This window comes from Coregonus clupeaformis, unplaced genomic scaffold (assembly GCF_020615455.1).
Source record: "Coregonus clupeaformis isolate EN_2021a unplaced genomic scaffold, ASM2061545v1 scaf0332, whole genome shotgun sequence".
NCBI classification, from domain to species: Eukaryota; Metazoa; Chordata; class Actinopteri; order Salmoniformes; family Salmonidae; genus Coregonus; species Coregonus clupeaformis.
In genome coordinates, this window is record NW_025533787.1 from 317,981 (window position 1) to 327,184 (window position 9,204).

Here is a 9,204-nt window from a genome sequence, read left to right on the forward strand (position 1 = left end):
TGGCGTAGGACTAGATGGTGTTAAATAGTGGAATGGGGTGGTGGATTTTTGTCGTGGAAAATCGCCACAAAGGGACTCAAAGTCAAACTTAATTGAATAATAATTTTTTATCAGCAAGCTGGAGAGGTTCCAACAAACGTAAAAGCACCATAGTACACGTCGGTCAGGAGCTCTGCCGGGGCAGTCCCGTTAGGTGTCCTATATACTGCTTACACAGACAAGTTATATTTGCAAGATTTAGCTTATTCATAATTCATTAATCATTAACATTTGGTTCCTGCATGTAACCGACCAATACCTCACAAGGCGTCTTCTCTCCAAGCTGAGACCTTGAAACTGAGATATCCCTTTTGGTTCCCAGAACAATGTTCTGGGCGTATTGCCAATTGGTCTGAGGAGGTCAGTCACCTGCACGAACCAAGAACATTTTCCCTCACATTTTTTAGAGCGGGCTAATACTTGGCAGGGCAATTTTGTATTAATTACTGTATCAATGAATGTAATGTATATAGGCTGTGAATGGCCTCACCAACCAGTACAGTAGGTGGCGGTGTATGCACCTAAAAGTTGGATGCGCTCCGCCAACCAAATCCCAAAGAAGAAAAAGGATGCAAATGCACGTCGCTTGACCCGTATGGAGAATGTGAAAAAGGAGCAAAGTTCATCTTTATTATTGATGTTTGATGAAGAGTATCTACCATCCTATGTAAATCTGGGATATATAATATACCCCATAAGAGAGTTTGTGTAAAACCTGATGCAATCCAAGAAATGTAAACAGTTTGGCCACATGTCAAGTGTTTGCAGACGGAAGGAATATGTTATTGAAGAGCATGTGAATGTAAAATGTTGTAACTGTGGTGGGGGTCATATTCCTGAATTCCCAGAGTGCCCTGTTAGGGTGAAAGAGGTTGAGGTGTCAAGGATCAGGGCTGTACAGCAAATCTCCTATGTGGAGGCGGTGAAGAGAGTTATAGTAGCAAGAGGCCACAGTTCTGAAGAAGATATGGCGGTAGATGCACTGCAACCAGTTGCAAATGTTATACATCAATCAAGTGATCTCACTTATTTTGAAGGTGGATATTTTTTGTATTCATAGCCACAGTTATTAATTGTACTGCACAAGAAGTCCAAGAAGCTGGACATCATTATATCTGCAGCTGATAAGTTTTTGGGCCTCCAAGACTTCACGGCAGAAGCCCTGCAAGGACTACTGTTGCCAGAAAATGTTCCGCCCTCACAGGATCCTTCTGAGCCTGTGAATGGACCTGATTAGAACAGAAAAGCAGGCTGATTTAATTTAAACGTTGTTATCGATAGTTTGTATGATTTATTTAAAAAAAATACTGTATACACTGAACAAACATATAAACGCAACATGTAATGTTTTGGTCCCATCTTTCATGAGGTGATATAAAATATTCCAGAAATGTTCCAGACAAAAACGTATTTCTAAAATGTTTTGCACAAATTTGTTTACATCCCTGTTAGTGAGCATTTCTCCTTTGCCAAGATGATCAATCAATCAATCAATCAATTTTATTTTATATAGCCCTTCATACATCAGCTGATATCTCGAAGTGCTGTACAGAAACCCAGCCTAAAACCCCAAACAGCTAGTAATGCAGGTGTAGAAGCACGGTGGCTAGGAAAAACTCCCTAGAAAGGCCAAAACCTAGGAAGAAACCTAGAGAGGAACCAGGCTATGAGGGGTGGCCAGTCCTCTTCTGGCTGTGCCGGGTGGAGATTATAACAGAACCATGCCAAGATGTTCAAAAATGTTCATAAGTGACAAGCATGGTCAAATAATAATCAGGAATAATTCTCAGTTGGCTTTTCATAGCCGATCATTAAGAGTTTAAAAACAGCAGGTCTGGGACAGGTAGGGGTTCCATAACCGCAGGCAGAACAGTTGAAACTGGAATAGCAGCAAGGCCAGGCGGACTGGGGACAGCAAGGAGTCACCACGGCCGGCAGTCCCGACGTATGGTCCTAGGGCTCAGGTCTCTCAGTTGGCAATTCATATCCGATCATTAAGAGTCGAAAACAGCAGGTCTGGGACAGGTAGGGGTTTCGTAACCGCAGGCAGAACAGTTGAAACTGGAACAGCAGCAAGGCCAGGCGGACTGGGGACAGCAAGGTGTCAGCATGCCCGATAGTCCCGACGTATGGTCCCAGGGCTCAGGTTCTCAGAGAGAAAGAGAGAACGAGAGAATTAGAGAGAGCATACTTAAATTCACACAGGACACTGGATAAGACAGGAGAAGTACTCTAGGTATAACCAACTGACCCCAACCCCCCGACACATAAACTACTGCAGCATAAATACTGGAGGCTGAGACAGGAGCGGTCCGGAGATCCATCCACCTGACAGATGTGGCATATCAAGAAGCTGATTAAATAGCATGATCATCATTATACAGGTGCACCTTGTGCTGGAGACAAGATTAGCTGAGTAGGTGCTTGGCAGCATCTAATGGGGATCCCTAACAAATACAAAAATGCCACTCTAAAATGTGCAGTTTCTTCACACAACACAATGCCACATATGTCTCAAGTTTTGAGGGAGCATGCAATTGGCATGCTGACTGCAGGAATGTCCACCAGAGCTGTTGCCAGAGAATGTTAGGTTAATTTCTCTACCATTAGCTGCCTCCAATGTTGTTTTAGAGAATCTTGCAGTATGCCCAACCAGCCTCACAACTGCTGACCACCGTGTATGGCGTTGTGTGGGCGTGCGGTTTGCTGATGTCAATGTTGTGAACAGAGTGCCCCATGGTGGTATCAGGGTTATGGAATGGGATGGCATAAGCTACAGACAACTAACACAATTGCATTTTATCGATGGCAGTTTGAATGCACAGAGATGCCATGACAAGATCCTGAGGCCCATTGTCCTGCCATTCATCCACCTCCATCACCTCGTGTTTCAGCATTATAATGCACTGCCCCATTTCACAAGGATCTGTACACAATTGAACATGCTGAAAATGTCCCAATTCTTCCATGGCCTGCATACTCACCAGACATGTCACCCTTTGAGCATGTTTGGGATGGTCTGGATCGACGTGTATCACAGCTTGTTCCAGTTCCCGCCGATATCCAGGAATTTTGCACAGCCATTGAAGAGGAGTGGGACAACATTCCACAGGCCACAATCAACAGCCTGATTAACTTTATGCAAAGGAGAAGTGTCCCGGAGGAGGCAGCGGCAGCTACCCACTTCTCCAGTGCTTCATTTGTAAATTGGGCGGTGCCGGAACCAAAAGTGAGCCCGAGAGGGGGATGCATGCATTATCATGGCTTTCGCGTACGGGCATAGAGCAGTGGTGTGGAGCCGCTTGCAGAAGTTACACACATTTCATGCAATTCTAATTCAGTTTAGATGACGACTTTTGCTGAATCTTTTTTAATACCTCACAAATGACCAAAATGACAGGCTACTTTGACACTGAGAATCTGAGATCAATAAAAACGACCTTGTCTTGAATCCATCAATAGCCGAGGCCCCTAAGTGTGCAGAGAAACACATTGTACAATATGAGGAGGAAGATATAGTCCTAAAAAAGCTTTCCAGTTTCACTGACTCACCCAATGATGTGCAGCTCACTCACCGGCCAAAAGCTTCTCTCTCTTGCTTTACTTTTTTAAACAATGCTGTTTGCTCAATAGCCTATTTGGAAGTTGACATCTTGGTAACATACAGACATTAGTATTTTATTTTCAGCAGGATCCATTTGCTTTACAACCTGTGTTTTCCAGCGATTTGTATTAGAAATATTTGCGAAAGGCCTGTTTTGGCAGCACACTGTTAACTGACAGATTTGCCACACGTTAGGCATGCCTTGTGATTTGGCTACACACAAATTTTAAATTAGCTATGGCTCCTCTGTGGCAAATCTAGGCTTACTCCTGGTGGAGTATTGGGAATGATTTAATTTCTTTCTGAACAGACTGCAGAGTGCTGCAGCACCTCCAGCACACTTCCCACAGCTATTATTCTATTAGGAGATAAATGATGAAGTGCAATGCTGGAGAGAAGAGAGTTGCCGGCTTATGTCTATAACAGCACAGAGAGGGAGAGAGATCATAGAAAGTGAATGTCATTGTATTTCTGTGAGAGATACAGGCGTGCTTCTCTCTCTCACCACAGCAATGGCCACGCCTTGTTCTAGGCTACAATGTTGCGCAAACAATAAACCTGGGACGGCCCAACATTAACCAATTCATATAATATCATGCACGTTTTCACATTACGTTTTTTTAGGGGGCATGAAAATTACAGAGGAATCTAAATGTAATTACTCTGATTGATTTTATTAGTATTTTTACATTGCAAACAGTGGAAATTATTTTTCTTGCCACAAGAGGTAGATTATGTGATTCTGGCAGTGGCGGCTGGTGAAAAATATTCTCGGTGGGGCTGTGCCATACTTTTTTTTTCCTGTAACCATCGCGATATATTTTAACACAAACTGCAGGACAGCAGTGCTCAGTGAAACATTCAGTAATTATTTAATGCCAATATTAAAAAGTTGAGGCATTCTTACACAAAAACATATTACACAAACCCAAGCCTTTCATTTGCATTTAAAATGAACTTTTCACCATTGGTAGTAAACAGGCAACGCAACAGGCATGCTGTCAGAACAGAGTGGAAAGTGGACAATAACATGAAATTATTATAAAGTTTATAGGAAATCTTACACTGTATAAAAGGATGTATAATATAGAAATGGATATCAAGTGGATGAACTCAAACCTTTGACTGGAAGAATAGCATACAGTATTTTATGATCATACTAAATGTGACTAATTGTTAATGTGCTCCAGAACTGCAACAATTAATTGATACAAAACAACATATATACAGTAATATTAGCAAAGACACTATTAAGACCATATACCATATATAACTGGATTTTTTATGCTAAGGTCAACTATATACAAAGAAACATGCGGCCAGAGCTGCTCTGTGTGTGTGTGTCTGTCATCTTATTTGTACAGGAATTTTGCACGTCTGTCCTTCTGAGTGGCAAACCTCTCAATGACCCTTTGATTAAAGTCAGGAATGTCCCTGACAAGTTTCTTCTCCATGGAGAGCATGGCCAGAGCGTTCAGGCGATCCTGTGTCATGCTGTTTCTCAGGAAGGTCTTGATCCTTTTCAGTGTAGAGAAGCACCTTTCTGACTCAGCAGTTGTCATGGGTGTGGTGATGAGGATCTTGAGGAGGCTGGCAGTCTCTGTGAAAGTGCTCTGACGGTTGTTCTCCATGAAGAACTGGTACAGGGGCACTGCACCACTACAAGCCTTGAACTCACTGTTCTCATAGATGAGGGACAGTTCGGTTTTGAGCTTGGCCTTGTTCAACATGGGGTACGCCTCCCACGGTTGTTTCAAGCGCTGTATCGGGGAACTTCACACTGTGTTGTGGGAACAACTCTCCGTGCAATAGTGTTGCGCTGATGAGGTGCTGGGTGAAGGAGAACCTCTCTTTGGCATGACTCAGGATGGTATCACATACCTGTAAAAGATACATCATCAGCTTTAATTTGCAATTAAGCTATTTTGATGCAAGTGATCCTGACTGACACATGCCTATGTCCAACTCAAGTATATGATTACCAAGGTGCTGATTGTTCAGGGTTTTGGCTACATACTACCAGGCCTGAAAAAAAGTTCTAGGGGGGAAACACTGACAATTACATCACAACTTACCTCTATAGCCAACCTCTGTTGTTCTCCTGGTCCCAGCATCCTCCGTCGCTTGATGGGCTGTTGCTGCTCGTCAGATGCGCTGTCCCCACACAAAGAGGGAATTGAGGCCCTGGGTCCAAAAAATAAAGTTTAATTTGATAACTTGCAATCAGACTTCTTAACTCACTGTAATTCCCACTCAACACACAACCAGTGACTTTTATATTTATATATATATATATATATGACAGACAGACAGTGTGTATATACACACAAACTATGTCTAGTAACTGCTTTTAACCTGTGATGTACATAATTAACTGATGTTATTACGTTTTAAAGCCTTTTTCTATTACATTTGTGAGAGGGATGCAACATCATTTTGTTCTGCTGTGCACTTAGCAATAAAGTTAATCTTCAATAACAACTAGGCCTCTTCTAGAAATTGACCTGGTGGACACCTGAATAATTATTACAAACTGTGTAGTACTTTCCTGCATTATTATCAACGTCTGATTGTGTCTTCTCTTTCCTTTTAAAATACTAAAACAAATATAATTGTGACGGCTCTATGATAATCACTCACTTTGATGACCAGACACATTTAGGCTTTTAAACTGTTGTAAGTGAACTATTCATCTTTCTAACAACATCTTTATCAGCCAATAGTAAATATAGTTATTTACCTGATTGTTAGCATGCTGTCTGTAAACCTCTGGACAAGTGCTTTAATGAAGACAGGGTCGATGTTCCTCTTCTGCAGCTGGCTGAAAAGCATGTCCACATTTGGCATGATCTTGTGGAACAGTGCCAGGAAAAAACAGAAAGCCTCGTCTTCGAGCATCCTCACAAAGCCACCCGCCTCTCTGACAGTCGGGGCATCAAAGTTCCCAGAGTCTCTGATGGTCTGGAAACACGTTAGGAGGTCATCCCTGTACTCGTACACAGTGTTTACAGCGCGACTGTGGAAGTTCCACCGTGTTGTAGAGGCTCTGGGGAGTCTATGCGCAACCACTTCGTCAAGCACGATGGTTCGCTTGGGAGACCTGGAGAAGAAAGCAGAAAATCCTGCAAGGTCGGAAAAGAAAGTGCCGATCCTGGGGATGCGTGAAGTAGCCTGCTGCATGATGAGGTTCAGCTGATGTGCATAGCAGTGGACGTAGTGCGCATTTTCGTACACATCCACTATTTTACGCTGCACTCAGCCGGTGGCTCCCCTCATCACACTTGCTCCGTCGTAAGCCTGGGCAATAAGTTTGGCCTTTTGTCCATGTGAGAGTATGGTGCTGAGCCTCTCCAGCAGCGCTGTAGCGATGGTGTCGGGCGGTTGCGTTCTCGATCAAAATGAACTCGAAAAACGCTCTTGGACGTTACTTTTAGCATCGATGTAGCGTATCACAAGCACCAACTGGCAGTGGGTGGAAACGTCAGTCGTCTCGTCAGCTTGAATGGCGATAAAATCAGCACTCTTTACTTCCTCCAGGATGTAATCCTTAAGCACTGACAGCATACAGTCCAACAGCTCGTTCTGTATCGTCTTTGACGTGCCCTTAAAAACGGTAGCTGTCTTCAGGTGCTCCTCCAGCACACTGTCGAGGGAGGCAACAAAATCCACTAAGCCCCGGAAAATGCCGGGGTTGTCCGAGGAGTCAGTCTCCTCGTGCCCACGCAAGGCCAACTCAAAAGCCCCACAGAACTTCCACAATCGATAATTTTGGATAGAATGTGCCTGTTTTTATCCACCTCCTCATTGTGTTTCCTCACCGCAATCCTGTGGCCGTCATCCAGCTGCGTAGCAATGTTCACCCTTCCTAATACAGCTAGCTTTACAGAGTTGTCCATGTGTGCCCTGGTGTTCTCATGTTTCTTTACCTTCTCTGACAGGTGCTTCATATCCCTCACTCCGGTACCTGTCCATGCTGAATCTGACCCCGTCGTTTTAAAAAGCAAGCACGGAAAGCAAAATAAAGCATTAGCATCAGTGCACCCAGCTAGCCAAGCCTTCCTGGTGTACCAGCTACGGGAGAAGCCGCACATATACTGCTTCCCTTTCTCGCTAGCCTGCTGTCTGATTGAGAGGTCAGGTTGATCTGGGCCCAGCTCTTTCACCCGAACTTTCTCTGACAAAGTTCTCCTCTCAAACGGATCTTGGAGGAGAGATTTCACCGAGTTAGGGTTGGGTCTTGGAGGAGTAACGTTTGCGCTCGCCATTGTCGTCTAGTAAAAATGGCGCCACTGGAGCCCGGTCCTTATTTTATCAGGGGCGAGCTTGGGGCGATAAAATAATCGCCCTCCTTGGATTCGATTTAAGATCGCTGATTGACTACATTTTATGTCATACATTCATATCTTAAATTAGCAATTGGCTTAACTGCTACGTAGACCCGCCTCCTCGGGGCACTTTCTGTATCGCCCAGAGCTGACGAGGCGTTTGACAGGCAGAGGAAAGGTTGCGAATATGATTTTCTATCATATCTTACACATATTACTGTGTGCATTCCATATTTCAAACACACAAATATTGACATACTGATGTTTTTATTATTATTATTATTATTTTTATTTATTTTTTATTTTATTTTTTTAAATAATTTTATTTAAGGGGGCGGCGCCCTAGCGCCCTCTATCGGCCAGCCGCCACTGGATTCTGGCAAATGGGCTCCGGAACGAAAGACTACAAAACTGAGAGGTACCGGAGGATCCAGCTCAAATTAAGCACCACCCTTCTCATATAATGGGGTAGGGCCATCCCAAGGATCCCTGAACGCACCAAATATTTTTTTTTGAACTAAACCAAGACAGACCACAGCTGGTCGTTTCCAATGGGAACAGATGAGTCATAGTGGGCAGAGCCAAGCACGAGCTAGCGAGATCCTATTGGCGTGTTCTAGCACACATCTGCATATTTCTGTTAGGGAATGCCTCCTCTGTGAAGCGCTCGTGTGCAATAATTCAATTCGCCTTTGCGTTCCTTCAAATAACATTATTTAAATTTTTAAAAAACATTTGCAACAGGTAAGTCCACAAAACTTAGTCCACTCTGTGCATAACATATTTTCGTTTTGGGAACAGACCTGTATTAAGATCAGATGTTTCATCGATTAGAACATTTGCAGAATATCGGCCAAAATCCATCTCCTTCCATCTTCTCCCACTGCCGGCCAGTGGGCTTCCTCTCACTACCATATTTGGTAGTGAGTGGAAACGCCAACCGGATGCTTCACAATTATACATCCAGTGAAATATCTGTCTTATTGTTCTATCTGTGGCTGCACTGTGGTAGTGGGGGAACAGGAAGTTCCAGGCAGGCACGCACCATTCCTCAGTAAAAGAAAGCGCCAGAACTGTAATGTCAAGAAGATAACCTTTGTGTCCGTTTCTTTTTATTACTATAGGTATGTGTTATGATGAGTTTCTCTGGCATCAAGTAATTCAGTATGCAAGATAATAGTTAAACAGTTAGATGGAGAGTTGGTTCAAAGTATTTAATATTACAGTACCACATTC